The 26847-nt window shown below is 46.4% G+C and overlaps 1 pseudogene; it reads left to right on the top strand.

Annotated features, from left to right (window-relative positions):
• The first annotated feature begins 2232 nt into the window (after positions 1 to 2232).
• On the top strand, positions 2233 to 26847 carry LOC142014691 (cytosolic phospholipase A2 zeta-like; annotated as a pseudogene).

The raw sequence follows: 26847 nt of genomic DNA, 5'->3' as shown, positions 1-26847 counted from the left end.
TGGCTCTTCCACTTTTCCTCTGGGCGATGTCCACTGACTTTTGTAAGACACCTTTGATGGGTAGTGGGTGCTGTCCAGCATTCTCTGATCTGATTTCACACTCATTCCTGATTATTTGTTGTTCCACATTCTCACTTGAGGTCAGGGCTAAGTAGTTCCTTCCCTTTAGCTAAGGGGGCAGGCCTTTGGTTTTGGATGGGCTAAGACTTGCCTGTTCCAGATCTCCCAATAGTAAATGTGATCCTATTTCTGCAACAAATGAGCCAGGAGTAGGGTGGCCATATGTCCTATTTTAAAAGGGACATTACTGTATTTAATTCCTCCTGAAGATGTCCCAACTTTTTCGGAAAAATGGGCAAATTTTCCCATATTTTCTATCTCCTCCTCATCAGCATTGGTGGGTCCTGGTACTGGACAGATCCAGACTTGCCAGCCAGCTGCCCACCAGCAGTGAGTGGAGGCAGGAGATGTTATTGCACATCCACCCGTGGTGGTGTGGAGGGCCAAACTACAGCACACAAGGCTGGCTGTGTCTCCTGCTGGTCCATCAGCACAGCCACCACTGCATGCAGCTCTTGTCCAGCAGCCCGCAGCTTCAGTCCTGTTGGTAGCTGGCTCTGGCTGCAGTGGTTGGTGAGTAGGAGCAGGTGCCGTGCAGTGGCTAATTATAAGTCACCTCTGCTACGCACCCATCAGTCCTTTACATGCTCCCCTTCTTGCTGTCCTCAGCCTGCTTTGACCCTTCAACACCCCCCCACCACCCACAAGCTCCGCTGCCCCTCCAGACCTCTCCTCCCAGTAGACAGGATGTTCTACTCCCAGCTCTGCATGGAGTACCAGCCCCTGACTGAAGCACTGAGCTCACCAACAGCCTAGCTAGTGGGCTCTTTCCTTCCCCCGTTGCATAGGACTGTGCCAGTGCATTGCAAAAGCCTAAGATCCTTCCATTCTGGACACTTGTCAGCAGTTGCTGCAGCCAGCAAGTGCCAAAGCCCCCCACAGCACTGAGACAGGGAAACCTTTCTGCCCCTCCTGCTAAGCTCCAGTGATTTGCAGCCTCTTCGTGTCCCAAACCTGGAGGCTGCACAGCAGCCCCCCAGAGGAAGGGCTGAGCACCAGTGTTCACTGTATTTTTTTTCCCTGCACCTGAGGGGAATGAATTTTCTTGTGTGCAACAGTGTGGAGGTGACATGTGAGACGGGCAATGTGACACATCGCCCTGGTGCACATAATAATATGCGCATGGCAGAAGTAGGGCTGGGGTTGAGGGGCTCAGGGCTGGCACAGAGGCCCAGGGTTTAAGGGCGCTGGCTGGGGTGTAAGCTCTGAGGTGAGGATGGGGATGAGAGGTAGGAGGTACAGGAGGGGCCCTCCCTATTTGAAAGGGCTCAGAGCTGGGTGTTGGTGTGCCAGAGTCCCTCCCCCATGACATACTTTGTTTGCTTGGCACCTGCCCCAGCAGCTGCTGTAGCTGTAAGCTGCTTCCCACTGCTGAGGACAGGGACTAAGTGAGAAGCAGCCACCTCCCTGCAGCATGCTCAGCTCCTGCCTTGCAAACAAACCCCAGTTAGGGAGCTAGCCACTGCTGCCTCTCAGGCAGACACTCTTAGGGAGAAATGGCTCTGTTTTACTCCCTGCCCAGCTAGGAAGAGAAGTGAATGTGCCAACGGGGAGGTGCAGGGGAAAAAGATGGGAGACCACCCTCCACCTCTCTCCCTACCTCCAACAGGCCAGTCTGTGGAGAGGGTACTTGACCCTCCATATCCCCCTATGCATTTTCTGTTGTACCAAATGTGATACTTTCTTTTTCTAATGTACGTACAGCACCTAGCACAATGAGGCCCTGACCTCTGACTGGTGCCTGTAGGCACTGCTGCATCACAAATAACGTGCTACTAAGTGTTTAACTGATTTGCCAGAAGTTACTCAGTAAGTCTGTGGCAGAGCTGGGAATGAAATCCATGTCTTTGCACTACCTGTCTTGGACTTCGCTTTGAAAGCATTTTTATTCCAGAATCAATAAGACCCATTTCAACATGCAGTCTGAAAGGCTGAGGTCTAACTCAGGTTGGAAGAAAAATCTTAAATGCCCATTTGTTACACTTGAAATATTTAAAAGAATCTATGTGGCTAATTGCATCTCACTTCTAATATAATTATAAAACTGAGTCAGAATGGTCAGAGTGAAACTTCTACTGGGCTCCCAACGGTTGATGAATGTGCTGACTGTCATTTGCACTTCAGGGTTTCTTGCATGTAACTGTTGATGTCACAATTGACTTCAGATAATTAGAATCTACTTTGTAGTGGAAATTCTAGAAGTTACCATTAGAATCCATCAACTGATCTGTGTTGGGATTCCTGTACCTCTAACTGAATCCAGGTACCAGTAATCCAAAAAATCCATTGTCACCTTTCAGAACCTAATTGACCAGGTAGAGCCACTACAATAATATTAGGTGCCATCACAATGCAACAGATGAGGCCCCATTCAGGTCTTGGGGCCCCATTGTCCTCTACATTGTATCAAAAAGAGGTCTGTGCCCCAAAGAAGGCTTCAGGTAGGGGTTAGTAGGTGGATGCTAGAAATGTGGGGACCACAATGTAATAATGAGGATGACCATGATTAGTGTAAGCCACCTGTCATGAACTGAACAGTAAAAACCAGCAGATTTTCAAGAGGCCCTAGTCTATTCAAGCTGGAAAGTGTGCCTTAAACAACTACAAAGATATGGCTTTGTATTTGTTCAGTGACTTCAATTTCAGGACCTTTTGCGGGATCAGGTACTTCCACTGCTTTAATAAGCGTTTTCAGAATGAGTGTGCAGTAATATGTATTGATTTTTTTTTGAATCCCTTATGGCCTGCTTTAAATACTGTATGTCTAGACCGAGTACGTGTATATGCCAGGATAGCTCTGTATGCATATGGAAGAGGGAATGGCTTTTTAGAATCTTTCCATTGTCTTGGGTAAAATACATTTTTATAATTTCCATTAATTGTTTTATTTTTAAAGCATGGAAAAAGAAAACTGAAACTAATGTAAAATGTATGTCAGTAAGAGTATGATGACAATAACTCGCACCTCAAGAAATTCATAACCGAATTCCCTTCCCCTACTTATTATTTCTGTAGATAAATATGTGGGGTGCTTTGTACACAAACAAGAAATGGTCCCTATTCCATGGGATGAATTCTGAAGCAAAGGATGGGAAAAGATATATTGTCTAACAGGAAAAGATCATGAGATGAGCAGATGCTGTCTTTGTCTGAGGTCCTTTTTACTTGTCTTAACTTCATGCGTTGCCTCGTCTCTCAACACTTCCCACTCTTTAATGAGAAAAAAGAAATCCACATGTTACAGATGGAGAATTGACTTCTTCCGCCACCAGGTCACATGTGAGTTCTGTGGTTGAAAAAGAACAAGAATCCAGGCCCCCATCTTCCGAATCAATGCCAAAATCACTGGACCATCATTTTTCTGATGCATATAGCCAGTGCTTTTTTTTTTTTTTTTTTTTTTTTCTCCTGAGAAAAAAAGTGCTGGAATACAAGGACCAATCCCTCTGCCACCATCCCATGGCCCCAACCCACTGCCAGACTTAACCACCTCCCCCGCACACGCATGGCCTCAGCTGCTGCCAGGTTTAACCTCCTCCCCGCTCACAGCCCCAACCTGCCACCAGCCTCTAACCCCCTACACACTGCCAGAAACTTCCTCCCCCACAACCCACCACCAGCCTGTAACCTACCCCTGCACAGCCTGAACCCCCTGCCAGCCTTTAACCTCCCCTCCCCATGGCCCCAAACTGCTCGCCTCCCACCCTGAGTCTTAATTCCCACCCCAAACCCAGGATTCACTCACCTTACCCAGGACTCAGAGCTCCACGTGCTGCTGCTCTTTCACTGGGCACTCTGCTCTTCCCCGTGGCTGCATGGCTCCCTCCAGCTCCCCCACGTACAGTGCAGCAGGGGCAGCTCCCAGAACCTGCTGTGCTGATAATAGGACTCAATTTAATTGGCTTGTTTAAACTGAGTCCTCTTTGATCATGGCAGTATGCTGGGATATTGGAGAGCAGTAGTGGCAGTGGCGAGATCCTCAAATGGCTCTTTACAGAGCCACATGCGGCTCAGAGCTGCTCAGCTGCCTTTTAAGAATGGTGGCAACAGGAAAAAGGGTGCTGAAACACTGTTCTTGGGTGTTCTAGCAGGAAAAAAGCCCTACATATAACTATTACAAAGTCCGTGCACATGTAACTGCTCGAAGGAGCAAATTCAGACGAAAGAGGAAGAGTGGGGCATGGAAGTAGGCAACGAAAAATGAAGCAAAAAGCAAGCTTTGAGGCATTTAATGCAACTATTTTTTCAATGCTATGGGAAAGAAGAGCACAGCAAAGCACAGAGCAAGATATGCAGAGATAGATTTTGAAACGGGTACTAGTGATTTAGGAACATACAGTGGCAGTTCCTGTGCTCTGACTTCTTCAAAATGTCTCCAGTCGCTGCCTCAAAGAGTTAATTATAAAGGTGGGTTTGAAACAACATTAAAATAATTTTTCAGGAGGGAGTAGAACGGTGTGAGTGCTTTCAGGGAAAGAGGATCTTAGAAAACAGCTGTTTTGCGGAGAGTCCAGAACCAGACAGTGAACCCAGAACCTCTAGTGTTCTTCCTCTGTTATATTTAACTCAGGCTTGGTAGCTGCCTGGACCTTGTCACTCATGTTCTGGGCTGTGCTGCTTAATTAGGTGTCAACTCGAATGCTGCCATTTCTGGCTTCTGTGGTATTTAAGAAAACGGAGACTGGGTTTTCTGACATACAGGTAATACAAACTGCAGCAGTTCTGCTCTATGATTTTGCAATTAGTGCATGAAGAAACTTCAAATTGTTGCGGTGGACATGTAAAACTACAGGCCTGAACTTAATGGTTATTGGTTTAAGTGGTACTGCTGATGTCAGTGGAAGATTTAACAGTACTAAGGCCTGTACTTTCCAGTGTATGTTTGCACGATTAGGTCCTAATTCTGACCCTTTCAGTACATAGAGTGAGGCCTGGTCTTCATCTAAAATTTAGACTGACCATGCTACATTGCTTAGTGATGTGAAAAATTCACTCTCTGGAGAGTTGTTGTCAAGATGACCCAAACTTCAATATAGACACCAGTAGGCTCATGGAGGAATTCTTCCATTGACTTAGCTACTGCCTCTTGAGATGGTGGATTTGGTACAGCATCGGGAAACCCCTAATTTTGTCAGCCTCTGCACTACAGAGGTGTAACTGCAATGCTGTAACTATGCTGACATAGAGCTTGTATCATAGACATAACCCGAGTGGAATATTTCTAATCTCTGGAAGAAAAATGGAAGAGATTTGTTTAAATGTTTGCATAACAAAGTAAAAAACCCACAATTATTAACATAAACTACAGTTGGACTTTGCCCATTCTTGTTCCCAAAAAGTCTTGTTCTTCTTTGAGTGCTTGCTTATGTCCAGTCCATGTATGGGTGTGAACACAGCTTGCACACATTGTTGTAAACCCATCAAGCATATCAGCCCATATATACCCCTGCCGGCTCAACTTCTTTCTAGCTCCTTCTTATTGTCCAGGCGGTCATTAGAAAGTTCTCTTGCTCCAGTCAGAAGTGCCCTTTAGTGGTTCGTTAGTGTTATCAGTTGTTGAGTAGTTGCTGTTAAATGTTTGTTAGTTTGTAAGTTTCAGGATTCTTTGTGGTCCTTGAGCCGTGCACTTCACATGTGCAGCAGGGCATGCCTGGCACCCCAGTGTTTCAAACACTGTCCAAGTTGCCAGTGGTCTATGCCTTGTGGCAACCCACACTCTATCTGTTTCAAGTGCCTGGGTGAGGCCCATCTGTCTAAGGCCTACAAGATTTGTAAACACCAGACTAGGCTGGAAGGGGAATCACGCCTCAAGAGTATCTTAATGGCGAAGGCTCTTTGCCCGACACTGGAGTTGGACTTGGCCCCAGTGACGCAGAGCATACCAGCTTCGGCGTGTGAAACTTCTGGAAACTTGCATGCCTTCCTGGCACTGCATAGGTCCCAGCACTGCTTCCAGTCTCTGGTGCTGCAAAAGAAGGGGAGGTCTAGCAGGGGCAGATCACCCAAATGGCGCGTGTCATTGGTGCACTCTCAAGTGGGCATGTGGCATCCTTAGTGCCAAGCCTGGACTGGTACGGTCAGGCAAACAGCACAATCCATGCCAGGACTACAGGTCAGCGGGAGATCTACCAGAGCCCTTGACATTGGGACCTCATTGTGTTGTCCCCCTTTACCCTCTAGCACCAGCCTTGGGGGAATACCATGACCATGGACAGCACCATGAGGATCCTAAGGCACCAGGTGCCCTGGTACCAGTACCTAAAAAGCACTTCTTTTCCATGGTGCTTTCACATGCCATTCCAGACTTGAATGTGACATGAGGTGTGCGGCTGGTGCCGGTGACTTCAGTACTCCAGCACTGGAGGCAGCACCAGAAAAAGGGACCTGCCTGGCACCAAGTGTGACGCCAGTCTCCATCACTTCTGTCACCTCTTTGAGCTTGCTGGATCTGGTCCCACCTAATGCTTCCTCCTCCTCCCCGTTGGCGCTGGGGGAAACCCTAGTTGACGGCTTGGCATGCTCTGCAAGCAGCACTGGCAGCATCCACCTCCACCCCACCGCGGTCTGCCCCAGAGTATTCCACTGACTCCGAGGTGGAGTCTGTGTGGTTGTCCGGGAGGTCCAAGTCCTGGCACTGGAGCCTCTTGGGCCAGCAGCGGCACCACTGGTCACAACTTGCCCCGGTGCAGCAATCTTGGCCCCTGCAGGCCCTGAGCCCTTCTTGGTGGCCATTTTGGACCCCTTGGGGAGAGCACAGGCCCCTCTGGATCCTGATTGTCTTTCTCTGCGTCCAGGGCACCTCTGTCAGCAGCACCGCTGACCTGTTCATCTGCACAGAGGCATTGGCTCCCCCAGGCCCACTCTCCCCATGTCCCTTGGAGCCTGAGGGCCAGGTGATCCAGCCACTGGTGGACTCCTCACCATCAACTCAGCAGGCCCTGTCACAGGCAGAGGCCTTTGGGGAGATAGGGTCAAAGAGGTCCTCCTCTTCGTCCTCTGATGAGGTCGTGGTGGACACCCTCCCTTCGATGCCTTTAAAGGATACAAAGGCTCACCAGGACCTCCTTTGATGCCCAGCCCAGAGCCTGGGGGGTCCAGGCTCACAGGGTATCTGAGGACTCTGACCAGCAGTTGATATTTTGCAGTTAGATGCCCCAACTAGGGTGGCCCTCCCCAAAAAAAGACAGTGGCCAAGATCTCCAAGTCCCTGTGGCAGACCCTGGTCTCCAGTCCTCTGACAAATAAGAGGGCTGAGCACCAGAATGAGTATCTTTTCTCCCACCCACCTCTGGGGTCATTGGTCATCCAGACAGTGAACCAGCAAGAGAGGCAGGGGCAACCGGGTGTGACCCCCTAAGAACAGGGATGCTAAGAAAATGGACCTGCTGGGTAGAAAGGCCTACGCCTTGGGATGCCGGGGTGGGGGCAGGGCTGCCTCTTCACATAGTGAACCAACATGTGCTGGTGTCTCACGATGCCTCTAACACCTGGGGCTTTGTGAACAAGTTTCCTGAGATGCTCCCCAGAGATTTGAAGCCTAGATTTACAGCACTTTCAGAGGAGGACAGAGCCATCTCCAAGGCAGCAGGGCAGGCTGCCCTCGATGCAGCGGATGTGGTGGCCTACACCATGGCCACAGGGCTGGTCACACACTGCAGCTCTTGGTTGCAGTGGTCAGAGGTTCCTGGGGAGCTACAGTCGACCATCCAGGACCTCCCCTGTGAGGGGCCTTTGGTAATTTCTGAACAGATGAATCAGTGCTTTCATGGCCTGAAGGATACCTGGGCTGCCCTTATGTTCTTCGGTATCCATACTTCAGCCATATCTGTGCCCAGATACGGCAGTGGAAGGAGCGGCAGGCACCAGCACTGGTCAATTCAGAACCATGGGCAGGGTCAGTCCAGTAAACCCTCAGGGTCTCATCAGGGATTTGGAGGGTACGCCCAAGGACAGCATACCAGTCTCACCCTTCACCTTCTGGAACTGCTTGTTCCCTTTCAAATGGGCCTGGATATCTATCACCTTGGACTGCTAGGTCCTAGAAACATTGGGAAGGGGGTATGCTATACCCTTCCATTCTCTCCCACCCCATTCCACCTACCCTGTCCTTCAGGGACTCCTCTCACAACAGTTTGCTGCAGAAAGAAGTGTGCCAATTCCTCACTCTGGGGACAGTGGAGATAGTCTTCATGGAAAGGATAGGCGTGGGTTTTTACTCCTGTTATTTTCTGGTCCCCAAGGTGAAGGGCATGTTCCATCCCATATGCAATCTTCAGAATCTCAATGCCTTTTTGGTCAACAGCAAGTTCAAAATTGTGACCCTGGTATCCATCATCCCTTTCCTGGAGACTGGTATGCTGCCCTTGATTTAAAAGATGCCTACTTCCATACCTCTACTATGCTGTGCATGGGCAGGGATCACTACCAGTTCATGGCCTCCCCTTTGGACTCTCTGAGGCTCCCTGAGTTTTTAGAAAATGCATGGCATTCGTCGTTGCTGCTCTCAGAAAGTTATGAGTTTTCTCAGGCTAACCAGGCCAGGTGTTGGGTGGTTCCCCATTTTTGTTTGATATCAGCAGTTTTCTTAAGGCGGTTTGTGCCACAGTTGAACATTTGGGTTGATTGTCTTTTCAGCACGAGAAGTACCTGTACTACAACTTCACTATGAAAGTCCTGAGAGCTAGAAACATTCATGGCACAGACCTGTGTAAGTCCTTGACCAAAATTATACAAACTAATAATCTTTTTCTGTAACTAGAATGTCATTTTCCATAGCACCTGTCTGTCCTCTGTCACAAACAATAAATGAACTTTTTACAGGGTTAGTCTTAATTTTTTAACTGAGGCCAATGAGGTTCATTTCAAGGTACAGTATTAAAATGAAGGAAGCGTTTCACTTCTGGAACACTGAAAATGGCAAACTTGGTAGGGCAAAAATGTTGCTTTTGATTATTTTTATCTTGCACTGGTGTAAATGAGGACTAACTCCAATGGTGTAAATGAGGACTCACTCCAGAGTAACACTAATATAAAAGCTAAGGTGTGTGCAAAGTGCGTCTGGCTCTTTTTATTTATAAACCTTCAACACTGTATGTATTCTCTGCTGAATGTTTAAAAAAAAAACTAAACAAAATCACAGGACAATGTTAGTTCCTTTAGTCAGCCCCCTTTGAAAACATTGCATTCATTTTAACATTAAATTTATTTTTAACTGAAGTTTTTCTGTAGCCTGATTTTCAAATGTGAAGGCATTTATTGAAAATGAGCACATTTGCTGCTCCTGAAAAACCATTTGTGCATATTAACAGCCATTTGTGTATGCTAACCAGCTGGATACCTGATTACATACATACATAGGTTTCTGTGGACAGAAAAGGGGGCTTTTTTTTGTGGGTCTCCTTGTAGGAATTGTAGTCTGTGTATTGAAAAATATATAAGGAGAACATGGCCTTTTGCCCATTCATCTAACTGCACCTGTATCTTAGTGCACTATACTTAGAGGTAGAGGTTATATAATTAGATCTGATAAACTGATCCTACGACATAAAGAACCTGTGAGTTCTTCTCAGTGCAGTTTTCCTATTGCTTGATTGTCACCTAGTAGGCTGCTCCAGCCAAGAGGCTGGGCTGGCAGCTTTGTTTCTGCTCCATCCTCTAGTAGTGAGGGATATCTGCTTAAACAAAGAAAAGTCCAGTTTAACACCCCATTGACCCACTTTATCAGAGCAACTCTGGACTCTATTTCAACAAGGGCTATCTATCTTCTCCGCAGAAAGATTTCAGTTAATGAGCAATCTGATAACATGGATTACTTACTGACCAAAGATGACTGTCAAGCTGTGCCTTTCTTTTCTAAGTCCCATGACACCTTTTGCCAGACTTTGTCTAAGCTGCCAACAGGTCTGGGTCTGGTCAGTCTATGCACTGAATAAGGATTGCATCAACTCAAGCGTGACCGTTCCCTTTTTTTCTTGGTGGTCAAACCTGGATGGTCGGTGTCCTTCCATCAATCTCACCTGTAGTGTCACCATCACAACAGATGCATCCCTTATGGGTTTGGGTGCCCACGTGAGCAGCTGCACAAGGTATTTGGACCCCACAGAAGCTCAGACTGCACATTAGTCTATTGGAACTGAGGGCATATTGTGTGGCATGAGGACTTCTCTTCTGTTGATTTCTCCTCTCCATGTGCAAACAATACTGAATGATATCACCATGGGTCTTTCACATAAATGACAGAGCAAAATCTTTTCTCCTTTGCCTATTAGCCGTCAGACCTATGAATCGGTGTACCTACCAGACACTACATCACTGTCCAAGTCCCCCTACCTTTCAATGTTTCAATACTCTTCAGCAGACAAACCTGAACAGCACTTCTCTGCAGATTGTGTGCAGGAGATACCTAGCTCTGTCCGGAATGAGAGACTCGTTCAGTGGGGAGTATCTTAACTGGAGATTCACCTCTTTGTGTCCCAAATGCACTGGCAGTTTGCTTCCCTTGTAGTGCTCCACGGGTCATGGCTTCCAGGGCTATGCTCTCCTGTTGTCATGGATGGACTAATGAAGATATGCCTTTCCTCCCGCTCTCCCATCACCATGGGTTTTGAGAAAGATCCATCATGAAAAGGCCAGAGTCATTCTCTTACCCATTGGCTCTGACAGTTTCAGGTTCCAGAACTCCTGAGAATGTCAGTTGATCCTCCTCTCAGGATCTGCTCCTTCCTGGATCTCCTTACTCAAGAAGGGGGCAGAATTAGACACCCCAGTCCAAATACTTTTGTAACAGAGCAGTCACCCCTTCATGTGGTATGCAGAGTGAAAAGAATCTTGTGAGAGGGCCAAGAGACAATGGGAAAAGAAGGCATGAGGCAGCCCACCAAGGCGAACTGGGCTTGGGGGGAAAAAAAGGCTGATAGCCTGGATGAATGGTAAGTCTCACTGCTGGTGAGGAGAGAAAAGGATCTAGTTGTTGGCTAGGAACTGGTACCTAGGGCAGAGCAGTGCTATGGAATGGCAGGAGGAAAAGGTGAGTTCTTACCTGGCAAATCTCAGGGCTGTGACCTGCCACAGAGACCTGAGGAGGTACTAGGGCTGCCTGGGCGCAGACAGGATGGGAGAAGGTAGCAGGTCCATACCCCTTATGAATGATGAGTGGCCAATTTTAGACTGCAGTTACCCCATGAGGGAAGGGGCTAAATGAAGAATGGCAGTGAGGGTCACTGAGGCAAGGTGGGCCTAGGGATAATGGGTCCTCTAGGAGTGTAGGATTCCAGGCAGCTGCCACCACGAGGAGGGCAGTACTTGCGGAAAGGGAACCAAGGTTCAGGAGGGATATGGAGCCTGAGTGGTAAAGGAAAGGAGCAGGTAACAGCAGGAAGGGACAGTGGCCAGCAGCGTGTGCTCTGAGGCCAAAGACGTCTTTATTTGGCACGTATCCAAGATTTTGATTCCAAGTAGGAAATGCTCACCTGTGGCCTGCCATTTGCTAAATGAGATGCTTTTCGACCTGGGCTCAGCATAAACAGCCTTCTCCAAGTTCTGAGAGATCCCAGTTATTTAGTTTATCTCCCGTTTTTAAAGATTTCAGAGCTTTTCACTTGCCCACTACAGGTCTGTTTTGCAGAGGTCAATGCTTGCCTTCTTCCAGTAAAGATGTTCCATCTGTATATGCTCTACAACTGTGAGTTGTTTTTAAAGGCTATGTTAGAACTTTTCTGCCAGTCATCAGATCTGCATTTCATTGGGACCTTCATCTCGTCCTGTCAACAGTCACCAGGCTGTTGTTTGTTTGAACTCTTAGGTGGAATATAAAGCATTTTTTCTATCCATGAAAAAGTAACAGAGAGGCAGGCATGTTAGTCTGTATTCTAATAAACAAAGCAGCAGTCAGTCACGTAGCACTTTGAAGATGCGTGAAAGCTCATCACCTAATAAATCATTTTTCTCGTCTTTAAAGTGCAACATGACTGCTGTTTAATTTTATTCATGCAAGTTGCATTTTAGTTGCTTTTACCTTAGCCAGAAGGGTGAGGAAGATGGGAACCCACACGGCACATCCATCACATATTATTTTTCATGCACAAAAGATCTCCCTGCTGTGCCATCCTAAATTCCTTCCTAAAGTTATTTCTGAGTTCCATGTCAAACAAATTATCTGAGAAGAGGCAAAATTCCCTTGATGTCAGATGTACTTGGACATTCTACCTGCAGAGGGCCAAGTCTACCAGAAAACCACCTAGACTATATTTTTCCACAGCAGACTGGTGATGAGGACAAGCTATATCTTGTTAGAGAATCGCTAAATGGATTGCTGGATGCATCATCCCGTGCCATCAGTTAGCACTTGCACCTCCGCATGATGGCATAAGGACACATTCCACAAAAGCACCAGCTACCCCAACAACGTTGCAGTAGGAAGTACTGAGAGTGGAAACATGCAGAGTAGCTTCCTGGAGCTCCATTTACACATTCACAAAACACTACATGCCAGTTGGGGCCTGTGCTGAAGATGCAGTAATAAAACCTGAAGTGCTTCAAACATCTTTGTGGCTGACATTATTCCACGCTCCTCCCAAATGAATACTGCTGGCCAGTCACCTATGTTGTGGAATACACATAGGGACAAGCACTTGAAGAACAAATGGAAGTTTTTTCGCAAGTAACTGAATGGTCTTAGGTGTGTGGTTCATGTCTGTATTGCACTACTTGCCTTCCATCCCCTCCGCTTTAGATGCTGCTGTCTTCATTGTATGAAGTGGTAGTGGAGAGGCAGGCCTGCACTGCCTCTTACACCCTCAGGCTGGGGTATAAACTGAGCTTCTGCCCATGTGCCAGCCAGTGGACACTGCTTGTTAGAATTTCTGGCCCTATGTAGAATACAGATTGACCTACAAATCTCAAAGAACTTGCAGTTAGAGGTAGGTAACCTCAGTTTTTGGTGCATTGGCTGCTTTTTGCATGTTCAGTGGAATCAGTTCCAAAGGAACATATTTATGACAGCCATTTTGAATGGGTTGTTGATATTCAATAGCCTGAACTAAAAACTGTAAACAAAGTGGCTAATGAGACATAATGGGTTGTGAAGAAAGTATGAGCTGATAAGGTTTCCCTTATGCCAGTCTTGTGTCCTTTCTTCCAGTGTCCAAGGCAGACTGCTATGTAGCACTGGATCTTCCAACTGCATCTCCAGTCACATCTTGAACACAGGTTGTTTATAATTCTAGTGATCCAGAGTTGAATGAAAGATTTAGATACAGGATCCACAGAATTGTGAAGGCGAGATGGGTTTCTCCTGCAGCATAAGGAACTTAGTAGTTACCCTGCCCTCAAAAAAAGCCAAAAAAAAAACAAAAAACCCCAAAAACCTCCCCAAACTATCTTTATTACAAGACATATATATTACAAGATGTGATATAAAATTTAGAGATTCCGGATCTGCCTTTATCAAGCTCTTCACTGGGAAGAGGTATTTGTGATGACACCAATGTAGGAGGTAAATCTGAGTCTAACCTTTTTTACTAAAAAGAAAAAAAACCCCAAGGCTCTGGAAAAATAGTTGTGCAGAAAAGCAGACACTGTGCCCTTTAAAAGTTTTGGAGAGGGTGTGGGAACTGAGGAAGACATTTTGCATTTTTTGCATCTCTTTAACATTGAATAATATGTTCATATACATCTAGAAATGCCCTACAAAATAATCCTCAGAACATTTTAACTTAGTCAAGTAAGCAACCCGTTGCAAACATAAAAACTGAGGCATAAAAATGTTGTAGACCACCTCAAACACCACAGGATCTGGAACAAAGCCAGGATTAGAAGTCAGATTTCTAGTCCAAAGTGCAAATCATAGACACTTCTGCCTCCTAATAAAGAATCATAAACTGTAACTGGAGATGGGGTATCAAATTCAGCAACCCCCTGTAGGTGTTTAAAGAAGGGGTCAAGGTGGGAATGCGGTGCCTCAATAGGCTGTGACAGAGGATTGGCCGACTGAGCTCTAACCTGGTCTGCCTTTGGAAAATGCTTTTGCTCCTGGCCTGGTTTGTAGGACAGATGTCAAAGAGGCGTACATTAAATCAGTCTCTGTTGACAACCTTCTGCTAAAAGATTTTAATAGAAGTCATTTTCCTACACTTTCCGAGCTAAGCAGCATCAGCACAGTAACACTGGTACTAGTTTTTTCGTTTCAGAAGCTGCTCCACAGGAAGCCTGAAATGGAGCCTGTTGTTTTTTCCAACTTTCTTTCCAACTGTTGAAAATTTATGTGCCCCAGAGCCTTTCTAAATAATATCAGTTATTTAGGACACAGCATATTATTTGACTATTGAATTGCATGGCATTCAGAACCACTCACAAAGCAGAAGTGGCCAAAGACCTCTTAGAAAAGTTTTCATATTCAATTGCAGGGTCTGCTGGTTTACACAGCTGCTGTTTTCGGTGTCATTGGCTAACTGGTTCTTGTCTAACATATTAGACTAACTCTCTGATGCTCTCGTTGTGTCCTACTCAACAGCATTACTGTTGGTTGTTAGCAGAAATATCCTTCAGTATTTAAACACTTGTTTAGCTTAGAATTTCTTCTCCCAACTTAGGCTACATCTATACTATGAGATAAATTCGAATTTATGGCGGTAAGCTCAAGATTATGATGTTACTCCCTTTTCAGTAAATACCATTAGCTTGATTTAGAAAGCACTAATATCTCTATCACAACATCTTCGAAACTGGCTGGGTGTAGTGTCGAGCTTGAATTTAAAGTGCAAATGAAGGCCAGCGTGGAAGCGCCATGTCTTAAAATTAAATTCATTAGCCTCTAGCGGTGTCCTGTAAGTATCCCACAGTGCCCCACAGTGCTCTGCTCTGGCCGCTTTCATTTCCGCTGCTCTCCAGGTGCGCAGGAGTTAGTTAACAGGATGCCTGTGAATTCAAATTGGGCACCAAGAAGCCCGTGGCTGTGGGGTCATTCCCACATGAGAGGCTGAGAAACTTTTTTCTTTCTTTGCTATCAGCGCTGTGAGTGCATCTACACATTCAGAATGGCTCCAACATGGAGTTTATAGTTTTGTCTCTATGTCTGCAAGCTGAGCACTTGGTTTGTTTATTTTTTCATTGCTGTGCCAGCCCCTTCCCCACTGTACTGTATGGCAACAAGGCTGTTTGGGGAGTTGTGGAAGAAAGAGAGGCTGAGAAGCTTTTTTTTCTGTTGTTTACATTTGTGCAGGCCCCCACCCCAGCCCTTCCCCACAGATGCCATGCAGTCGTGGTCTCTTCTGCCTTCAACTTCATCACGTGGCTAGCCACCGATCCAATAAAAGGATGTGCCTGCCGTTCAGTGTGGCCCATGCTGCTTGGCAGCACCATGTCCTGGCTTGCATGTGGTGAGGGCTCCAAGTGTGGGAAAGTCTCCCCCAGTTGCTAAGATTTTCAGGGTCTTGCTGTCACCTGGGGGGACTTCTTCAACTGGCCCCTCACCACCACAAAGACATTTTTGAGAGCTTGCTGCCACTAGAGGCAAATCTCCCCAGGCGGCTAAGACTTGCAGGGCTTGTTGCTGCTGGGGGAAAGTCTCCCCTGTGGCTAAGGTTTTTGGGGGCTTGCTGCCACCCAGGGGACCATTTCAACTGGTTCTGCAGCCACAGGTCCCACATTTGCCCGCTGAAAAGTATTTTTGGGGATTTGCAGCCACCATGGGAACCATTTCAACTGGCTCTGAAGCCATGGTCCATCCTCCCACCCCCTGCACAAAAATATTTTCTGGAGCCATGTCAACTGGCCCATCGTCCTCTGATCCACCTACCCTGCCCTCCCCCATGGGATGACAGGGTCCAGCAACCTGACAGTCAATTGATGCTCGTCCCCACCTGAGTACTACCTCTTGTTGAAATTTGGTGAGCCCCTCCCTCATGTTGGACAACTCTTGGTAGTGTAGTGGGAAGCTAAACATCTTTTGCTGAACCCTTTCTATCCATTTTCTTCAAGCTTTGCCCCCCCTTAACATAGAGAACAGTGGGTGCAGGGCCAGTTGAGAAGACAGACACCTTGCTGCACTGTAAGCCCATTGCAGACACCTGCTGCTTTTTGTAAAATCTTTGATATTTCACTTATGAAATTAAGAGATTTCACACCATCCCAGTTTTGGGAAACTAAAATCTTCTCCCATAACTTTTCTCTCCTCTTTCTTCATGCGTCAGCCCCCTTAACACAGGGAAGAGTGGGTGCAGGACCAGTTGAGAAGAACCAGACTGCTGGGTGAGCCAAGGGCACAGAAGCTGTGTAATGGCCTAAGAAGCCAAAAACCTTGCCTCACAAAATCTTTTTTTTCAAAACCTTTACAATCCTACTCTCTCCTCAAGCTCTGCATTGTTCCTGTATTATTTTCAGGGATCATATGTAATCAGGGGAGGAGGGGACTGTGGCTGGAAGGCCAGCTGAGATGTCTCACACAGCTGTCACTTTCTGTAAAATCTTTGATACTTAAGTTACAGCTGCAGCTACAGTTATAGAAAAGCAATTCAGATACAGAAGTAGGAGATTTCAGTTTGTGGGGTGATCTTTTTTGATGCCCTACTTTTTCTTCCTTCCTTTCTCTTGGGAAAATGGCCATTTGCTTTCCATTGGAGGGGAATGAGGGCAATGCAATGTTTGCCAATTGAGTGTGGCAGCAAGAAGTCGACTTTGTGCGGAGCCTGTGGGGAGATGAGGAATACTCCAATTTGAATAGATAACAGTGTTACAAAGTCGATCTGAATAAATTCAAATTTGTCTCATGGTGTAGATATAGCCTTACTCTAGCGAGTGGAGCTAAATGGGGTCTTTGCTGCTTATGCTTGCGCTCCCATCTTCACATGGCTAGGCTAGTTGCTTGCATTCTTTTCAGTCTGCTCCCCTTCCCTCCTTTACTCATCCTCTTGCTCTGTTTCTTTGCTCCTTTTATACCCCAAGTCTGTGACTGGAGGGAATACGTGTATTTGGCAGCTCCAGTCCCTATTGATACTCCTTTGCATTGTATAGCTACCTACTGTTCTGTCCACCGATAACCCCACCTTCTCAAATACGTTATATGTATAGTGACCCTGGGTGTCCTCCTTTCTCCAGTCTGAGGGATTTGCAAGCAGAAGTAGAATCCATGCAGAGGTTTGGCATTTGAGAGGGATATGCAAAACACAAACTTAGTACGGGAAATGAGGGCAGGGGATTGGAATTGATGACCTGTTGAGGTCTCTTCCCGTTCTAGTATTCGATGATGCTATGTTTTAGTTGCTTGAAAATAAAATGATAGAAGACAAAGGGAAAAAATGACAAATGAAATAAAGAATGCATCTTTTTCCACTTTAGGCAACAACAGATTTTGTTATTAGAAGATGCTTAGATAAGATTTCTCACTTCTCCAGCTGCAGAATATCCTCGAGTTCACCTTCTGTGACAAAGACGTTGTGCTGAAGAGTCACGCTGCCTCCATTCATTTTGATGTGGGGAATATTACCCCAGGGCAAACTTTGAAACACACTTTTGTGCTAAATCCTCAGGTGAGGCTCTTCTACCCAACTTCCAAGAAGGTAGAAATCTAGTGTAGGTGGGAATGTCTTATAACCCAGCTCCTTTGCTCCCTGGAGAGAAAAGTCACAGACAGCCCCATCTCAGCTGACTGAGTGCCATCATGCCACTGCTCGGACGAAGGACTGGGAGCTTATGATAAAGCATTTCTTTTTTGTTAGTAGGGAAGTACTTACATGTTACTGTCACCTCTAGTTTACTGCTATTTAGGATTTGTAGCTACAGTTTCCCTGTATATTTAGCTCTCCAGCAACACAGCTGAATCAGGAGGGAATGCATCCCACCAGATGATGTGCATAGACAGAAAGTAATCTCAGCCATGTATCTCTTCAGATCAGCTGGATTTCGCTCCGTGGCAAAGGTGCCACATTTGGACATAGGGAGTTTGGATTCCACCCTCCATACTATTAGTCTTTTCCAGCCACAGGGCTGTGCGTGCTCCCTGTTGGTATCAAAGTGTTCTAATAGAAACAATTTAACAGAGAAACTGAAAGGAGATTATAAATGTAGAGTAAATGTGAGATTTCATATCTTTGTATCTAAGACCAATCATCTCAGTTACTGGTAAAGCCTGACTGTAAAAGATACCTCTGTAAAAAGTTACAGGCGAATGGTCATAGTGGGTCAAACCAATGATCCATCTAAGTCAGTATCCTATTTTCCTATAGTGGACTGTGCCAGATGTTTCAGTGGAAGTAAATGGAACATCCTCATCTTCTCGTCCCAGTTTCTGACAGTCAGTGATTTAGAATCACCCAGAGCTCATGGGATTGTATCCCTGGCCATCTTGGCTAATAGTCATTGATGGACTTAGTCGCCATTAATTTATCTAATTCTTTCTTGAACATACATAAGCTTTTGGCCTTCTCAACAGTGAGTTCCACAGGTTGACTGAGCACTGACTGAAAAAGTGCTTTGCTTTAAACTTGCTGCCCATGGAGTTCATTAGGTGACTCCTGGCTCTTGTGTTATGTGAAGGAGTAAACAGCACCTTTCCATTATTTTCTTCTCACCTTGCATGAATTTATAGACCTCAATCATATCTGCCCTCAGTTGTCTCTTAACAGTGTGTCTTTCTAATTTTTCCCTATATGGAAGTGTTCCATATCCTTAATGATTGTTGTTGTGCACCTCTGTACTTTTTGCAATTCTAATATATTTTCTGTGAATTGAAGTACCCAGAACTGCAAGCAGCATTCAAGATGTGGGCGTGCCATGCGTTTATATAGTGAAATGATATTTTGTCTGTCTTACCCTTTTCTTAATGGCTCCTAGTATTCTGTTAGCTTTTTCTACCTGTTGCTGTATAGTGTGGCTAGTTCTGTGAATCTGCTCAGTCTTTGCCTTGAGCAGTAACAGTGAGTTGACCCCACAAATTTGTATGTATAGTTGAGATGATACTTTTCAATGTCTATTACTTTATTTTTATCGACATTGAATTTGATCTGTCATTTCCACCATTTTGTGGAATCTTTGTAAGTCTTTGCAGCCACCTTTGGACTTAACTATCTTGACTTATTTTGTGTTATTGCAAACTTTTCCATCTCAGTATTACAGTTCAGTGGATTTGCTGCCATGGTGCCCACATGGGTCTTTCGCCTCAGACCAGGCTTGTGGGTTTAGGCCTTCATCTTACTTACAAGCATTTATCCCCTTTTCATAGGTGAATAGGTCATAGGTGAATATGTTGTTCCTGTACAGGTCCCAGTGATGTACCTTTTTCAGTTATGAAAACTGGCCATGTATTTCTACTTTTTCTTTCCTGTCTTTTAAGCAGTTACTGATCCATGGGTGGAATGCTTACTTTGCCTAAGAGCATTTGGTGAGGGTCTTTGTCAAAGGCTTTCTCAAAGCCCAAGTACACTGTGTCCACTGGATCACCTTTGTCCACTTTTTTAAATGAACTCTGATAGATTGGTGAGGCATGATTTCCATTGACAAAAGCTGTGTTGACACTTCCCAAACATATTGTGTTCATCTCTGTGTCCAATAGTTCTATTCTTCACTATAGTTTCAGCCCATTGGCCTGATACTGAAGTTAGGCTAAAGGACCTGTAAATACCTGGGTTGTCTTTGTAGCCTTTTTAAGAATTGGTGTTACATTAGCTATTAGAGGCTGATTTTAAGCAATAGGCTTCATTCCACAGTTCATAGTTCTGCAGTATCCTGTTAGAATTTCTTCACAACTCTTGAGTGAATACCATCTGATCCCTGTTTATCAGTTTGTTCCAAAAGCTCCTCTACTGACACTTCAATCTGGCAGAGTTCTTCAACTTTGTCATCTTAAAAATAATGTATCAGGTCTGGGAATCTGTTATGTGCTAGCAAGTGAAGAATGACAAAAGGATCTCCTTTGCTTTTTGCAACTATCTTGTCTTCCATTAGTGTTCCTTTTTTACCTCATTCATCCAGCGGCCCCATTATTTTTTGGCATGCTTCCTGCTTCTGATGTATTTGTTTTCCTGATTGAATTTCTGTGCGCCATGCTAGTTGCCTACCTAATTATATTTTTACATTCAACTTCCCAGATTTTATGCTCTCTAGATGTGTTGGGTAGTGGTTGTGGCCTTGTACTTTCTGTTGTGTTGAGTTCCTGCTGGCACATTTCTTACACTAATAACAATGGACAGCTGTAGCTATTCACACCCATCAAAGGGAAAGCAAAGTCCAGACGCCAACCTGTTTGTGGTGTCTGGCTTTCTGGGAAATTCAGTGTAGGTAGGAAACTGGGCAGTCTGGAGAAGCTCAGATCTGAAAAGAGAAAAATGTGGTCTCCACCTAAGTGAGGAAGTTTAGGAGTTGCGAGCCTAGCAAGGATGCACTCTAGGAACCGGAGGGCTGGAATACAGGTGCAGTTGCTCTGAACTGCAATACATTTGTTCTTGCTTTGCCATAGCCATCCATTTCTAGGGTTTAGAGGCAGAAGATAATAATGGGGAAATGCACTTCCCCTTGGTATGGAATTCTATCAGAAACATGAGTATGGACTGAATAGGACCTTCAGGAAGTCTGTCTGGTACATTTCTAGCCGACCTTTTGTTCATCTGGCTGGCAAAAGACCGATCCTGGCTTTCATACAAAAGAGAGAGTGTTAGAAGGATATCTGGGACAAACGAGGTTAATTTTGTAGATATTCTGTGAAGTAACACTACTCCCTCCTTGCCAAATTCCCACCTCACGCTTATTGAAATGTGCAGTCCTGGGGGTCACAGCTAATACACCTAGGCTGTCATTGTGTCTGTACTGGGTGGTGATGACCAGAACCTACAAATGGAAACCAGGGAACACACCTAAACATTACAAAGGTGCATATGCAGGTTTGACACCTATAGATGGTAAGTGGAGAAGCATTGCAGGCAGGACATTGAGGAATCAATGTGAAACTTGTTTTGGAGGATGTGAGATGTTCTGGAGTGTGTGTGGGGGGGTGTAATTCATGTTGAGGCATTAGTCACTTGAGGAGAGGTGATTGCAATCTAGTATATTAGGGATTTCCTCTTCTGTCTTTATGCTCTCACTTGTGTGGGCTGAACCTCTCATTTCCTTATTCAGAGAACTGTCAGGTCAAGGTGTCCGTACCAGGGGCCTTTGAGAATCCATCATCCACTTTCTGCAGTGCTGATTCAGAAGAGAGAAGGAAGATCCCATTTGTCTTCTATGTAGACAGAGAAATCTGCTCAGAGCTGCTGCAAACGACAGCTGTCCTAGAGGTGAGAAACAGCATTGTCTAGAAGCTTAATCCATTAGCTGGGCAAATCGATTCAGAAGTCAGGGCTTTGGCTCCTGAAAATGACACTTGGATCCTGACTTATGTTCTGTCTGTAATGATTTCATGTGCTACCCCAGCTGTTTAAATAGAGGCACAGTTGACATAACTCTGAAATGTGTTTATGAAAATAAGTCTGTTACGTTAAAACAATTATTTGTGTATGGGTGGTGGATGAATGTATGGCTTGGGGAAGCAAGCTCCCCAACCCTGCCCTTTTTACCTAAGGTCCTGCCCTTTCTATGGCCACCAGAGCCCACCCAACCCCAATGTAGCCGCTGGCCCCTGTCCTGCAACCCCAGGTAGTGTGGCCACTGGCTGGCCCCTGTCCAAGTCTAGTGCTGTGCTGACAGGCACTGTAGCTCAGCTGCACAATCACAGGCTTTCCAGCTCCAGAATGTCAGACAGCTGCACAGCTCCAGTGTTCCAGCCCCAGAGCACCAGACGGGCCCCAGCCTTCCTGGCTTTGGAGCACCAGGGAGACAGGAAGTGCAGGCTTCACTGGAAGACCCAGTCCAGGCCACTCCTTCCCCTCCATCTGCCAGTCTCACTGCCTGTACAAGAGCAGGCTGCTGCAAGCAGGTTGGAAGAGGCATCTCCTGGGGTGGACAATAGGTGGAGCCACCAACATCCATGTGGGTAGACAGTGCCTTCCCTTGTCCTCATTAGCTGCCATCCATGTATTTATATTAAGTATTGGATATGAGAAGGCACAATAAATAATTACTGGGTGCGCCTAGTCATTCTGACTTTTATTAAGCTGTCCCAATAAGTCCTATGTAACCACCCATGATATTCAATAATGGATCTTAAAGTGGCCACCCTCTTAAAAAAGGGATTTTGCCACAAGATTACGAAGGGACACATCTGAATTGGAACTCCTTTGCAAGTGTGATACATTTTATCCGCAGCTTAACAGAGATCTCAATTATCTTCAATTTTACAAGGGCATTTTCCCCACCTTTGACCTTCACAGGAATGGCAGCCATCCCACTAAATTTACTACTTCCACAGCATCCTATTAATGATAGGTGACTCTCCTCTCAAGTTTTTCTCCCCTCTACTTCCTCTCCCTTCATTGTTATAAACCCTCTGTTGTTCTTTTGCTCCAGATCTGAATAAGTGGGTCTTACCCACAAAAACTCATTATCTAACAAATAAAATTGTATGCCTGGTACTGGAGTGAGCAACCTGAAGTGTGGAGACTTGGACTAGCTAGATGAAGAGACCAGAATGGGTAAGGAGCCAGGAGTGGGAAAGAAAAAGGCCTGGTATAGGTTAGAGGAGACAGGATAGAAGGAGTTAACCTTGGTGTGGAACAGGAAGAAAAGTCCATGCCCATTACAGCAAACTCCTCTCCAGAACCTGAGATAGATTCCTGAGGTTGATTCTCACCATTCCTGTGCTGTCAGCAAATATGTCCACAGCCTGGTGGAAAGCAAGGGGTGAGCAGTCGAGGCTGGAACACCCTACCCCCAGCTGGCTCCTGCCCCTAGCCACCAGGCTCACCAAGATGTGGTCTGGGTCCAGGAGGCCCTGGGGGAGTACTTTGATCAGGGGGCCCAATGAGTGCTGCCCTGGTGGGCCCTCTGCACACAGCCCCCACCAAAAGCACATGTAACACAGTGGTTTGGGAGAAACAAAACTGTGAATTCTTGTTAACTGATCAGAATTCTTGCCTATGATTTTGGAACAATAACAAATGTCACAACTATGTACATGTTGGGGGGATAACTATATATGTGAGGGGGAGCATATGGACAGGCCAGCCATCGGCCCATCACTCCAGGGTGGGGGTGGACAGGTGCAGCCCCCACTGTGTCCGGGGTCCTTGGAAAGGCAGTCTGGGAGCTGGGAGGATGGGGAGATATGTCTGGGGTGGGTCCTTGACATGGGCTCCTGCCCTGGGGGGCTGGAAGGTGGGACAGCAGGCAGGGCAGCAGAGAGGGTGGCGGGGGGGAGTGGCAGCCCGACCACCAGCTCCCTGAAGTAGCTGGCCACCTGGTTAAAGGTGGCCATAAAGTCCCACCGGGCCTCCCAGCACCAGGCAGCCTACTTCTCCTTGAAGCAGAGCCTCTGCTCCATGATGCCTGCCTGGCACTGGAGGGCGGCGGCTACCTTGGGGTCCAGGGAGGTGTGCCTTTGGCCCTGGTGGGGGAGGGCCTGTACTAGCACTGGCAGTGCCCCTGGGCGGTCATGGTCCAGGGAGCTGAGTGAGCTCTCTGGGACTACACACAGCGCTATGCTGTCCTGGCTGTTGGATGTTGTGGCTGCAGAAATGGGGGAAGAGAGATGGAGGTCTTGATTGAGTCCTGCCCGGTGGCCCATGCCCCCATTCCTCCATGGGCATTTGGTCCCTCTCCCCTGTGCCCTGTCAGTGTGTATGGTGGCCCCTTCGTGTGGTCCGCCCCCTCCACCCATCCTTCTGGGGGCTGGGCATGGCGCTGTCTATGGGTGTGGTTGCTGATGGGCACTGGCAACTGTGGTGCCATTCCAGGGCCATGGTCTGCCCAGGCCCTGGAGGGCTAGGGTCTGCTGGGGGTGTGGGAGGCCCCTGTTCAAGTATGGGGCCCCTGCCCCATGCCCTGTGGGGGGTGTACCCTGTGGGGTATGTACCTGACAGTCCACCACCATGGTTGGTGAGGCCCATCGGGTGGATGCCTGGCTACAGCTGCAGGAGGGGATGTCCAGCACCAGCTCCCACTCCTTGCTGGACCACTCCAAGGGTGGAGCAGATGGTCCTAGCGCTGGCCCTGGGGTGCAGGGCTGGCCTCCGGTCCCAACTCCAGCACCGTGTCCCGCTGGGGCTCCTTGTCCCTGGTGTCAAGGGCTGGACGGCAGGGAGGAGATGTCCTAGGGACCCAGGATGTCCCTGAGCTCTGGGTAATAGGGGCAAGCAGCGGGGGTGGCCCCAGAACAGCTGACTGAGTCTTGCGCCTGAGCATAACCCTGCTGCAGCCCCTTGACTTTACTCCAGATGTGGTCAGGAGTGTAGGCTGGGTAACCCCGGGTGGTCAGGCCCTCGGCCAGTTGGGCAAACGCTTCCACATTCTGCCGCTTGCTCCCTGTTACGTGAAGCACCTCCTACTTACCCCAGAGCCCCAGCAGATTGTAAAGCTCGGAGTCTGTCCAGTAAGGGCCCCCCTTCCTGCCCTACTTGCTGGAGATCTGGGAGCCCTGGGATGGCCCAGAGGGGGAGCCCTGGGGGCTTGTTGGCTGCCATGGTCTGTCTCTGGGCCATGCAGGAGTACTGCATGGCATGGTTGCTGCCTGCATGGTCTCATCTTCCTGCTGTGGCATTTCAGGGTCCATGCAGTTTTAAGAGGCACTGGGCACAGAGATCATGGGGCCCCATGGAGCTGGATGGCACGTCTCCACCTAACAGCTGATTGTCACCATGGTGGACTCTATTATTTCGAAGTAGCGGGATGCGGATCATCTACACACATCTTATTCGATATTAGGTATCGAAGTAGGCTCTATTGCCATTCTTCTCATAGGAACAGTGGTTTTGACGTCTCTGTACCTAATGTCAATTTAACTTCGAAGTAGCGCGTGGCACGTGTCGATGCAGTGTGTGCTATTTCAAAGTTGTGCCTGCTACTTTGAAGTAGCACTCTAGTGTAGATGCACTTTCAGATTAAGGAGCAGCCAGAAACAAAGCACAAGTTTGGAAATGGAAATATACCCGACATGGCTATAATTCACAATGCAAAGGTGATACAAACTTATAAACAAGATTTGTGTACTTAGCAAATTAGAACATTTTTGAGGATACCTCACATGGCATATCTGGTCAGATTCCTTGCAATTTTATAATATTGATATGGACAATATCATAGTGTTCCACATATCCCAGGAAGCCTCACCATACACTGTTGTGCTTCCTTTAAGGTGCCGTTATTGCTAGCTGTTCTTAATCGATAATTAAGGTCAACCTGACTAAAGTATACATTTGTTTTTTGTATATGGTGAAAGCATAATATGGCCATTCTTTGAGTTGACTTTTCTTTTTGAGAGATTTTTATGGTAAGCGGTGGGAATTCTTCATGCTTCCCGGGTGATAGCATCTGTAAAACTATGCTTTGGTTCATTACTTTTCCTCCTTTTCCAGGAGCAAGCTGTGGATCTCAGTGTGAAGGTTGAAGAGAGGTAAGTTAGATACCCAGAAATTCTGAAAAGAATAAGAAAATACTGTTCTCTTCTATAAACTCTCTTAGTCGCTGTTTTACCTGTTTCAGTCACACTTACCATTCATTTTAGTTGACTACCTCAAGTGAAAAAAGATACCTAGTTGAGAAGACTTTTTGTTCCATTGTACCAATTCACTGGAACTTTATTATGTTTTCCTTGTCTTTGAAACTCATTGTACCTGTGACATAGGTTACTCATGGTAGCACTTGGGAGAGGCAACCACCATAATTTTAATTGCTAAATGGGGTGTTCCCTCATGCCCCCCTCCCTGTACCTTGGGGTGGTCCTTCCTCCCTCCCCTCCTCCTGCAGGTGTTAGTCATCTATGATCTGTGGGCTGAGAAAAAGAACTGCAGTTCTAACAAATTTAGGACTGAGCAGTGAAGAGTTGCTTACTCAAGTCAAATCTGAAAAGGTTGCTTCAAATGATAGTTTATGGCGTTGTCCGAAAACTAATGCACGTATGAGCAGGGGCAAGAAAGCTGGCACTCTGCTTTGAACAGGATGGCATGTCTCAGTATTGCATCTGATGAAGTGGGTCTTTGCCCACGAAAGCTTATGCTCCAAAATATCTGTTAGTCTATAAGGTGCCACAGGACTTCTTGTTGTTACTTAATAAATAAAAATGTTAATCTTTAAAGGGCTACAGGACTTTTTGTTTAGTTTTGTGAAGATACAGACTAACATGACTGTGCTTTAGACACTATTTACATTGTTCCTGAAAGTCTGAGGGCATTCAGACAGTTATGCTCTTAAAACTTTAAGAGAATGCAGTGCTGAGGCCCAAACTGTGACCAGTTATTTAAAAAAAAAAAAAAAATTAATAGGACAGTAAATTCATTGTCAGTTCCTTGGTGTTCCAGACAATCCTGTAAAGATGCTAAATAAAACCCACAATGTTGGGTTTAGTTCTGTTCAGATCACAAAGGGGGAGGGCAGACATCTGGTATCTTCTGTAATAATTTGTTGTTTACTGAAAAACTTGCTGGATGTTTAACTAGGTGTTTGGCTAAACTCTACCAAGACCCTCACTGGTCCCAGAAAGACCTACAGGATGAAATAAGCATTGTTTGGAAACTTGTGACCAGCAGCAAAGTGGGGACGTTTTCTGTGGAATGGCTGACGTACTATTTCCAGCAGCTGGTCTTGTTGGAGAAAGAAGGATTGAACGCCACACTCACAGATTTGTGGGACCTCATCATAGAATATAGACTGTGA

This window comes from Carettochelys insculpta, chromosome 6 (assembly GCF_033958435.1).
Source record: "Carettochelys insculpta isolate YL-2023 chromosome 6, ASM3395843v1, whole genome shotgun sequence".
NCBI lineage: Eukaryota > Metazoa > Chordata > Testudines > Carettochelyidae > Carettochelys > Carettochelys insculpta.
The sequence above is the reverse complement of the archived record's forward strand: the minus strand, read 5'-3'. Positions and strand labels throughout refer to the sequence as shown.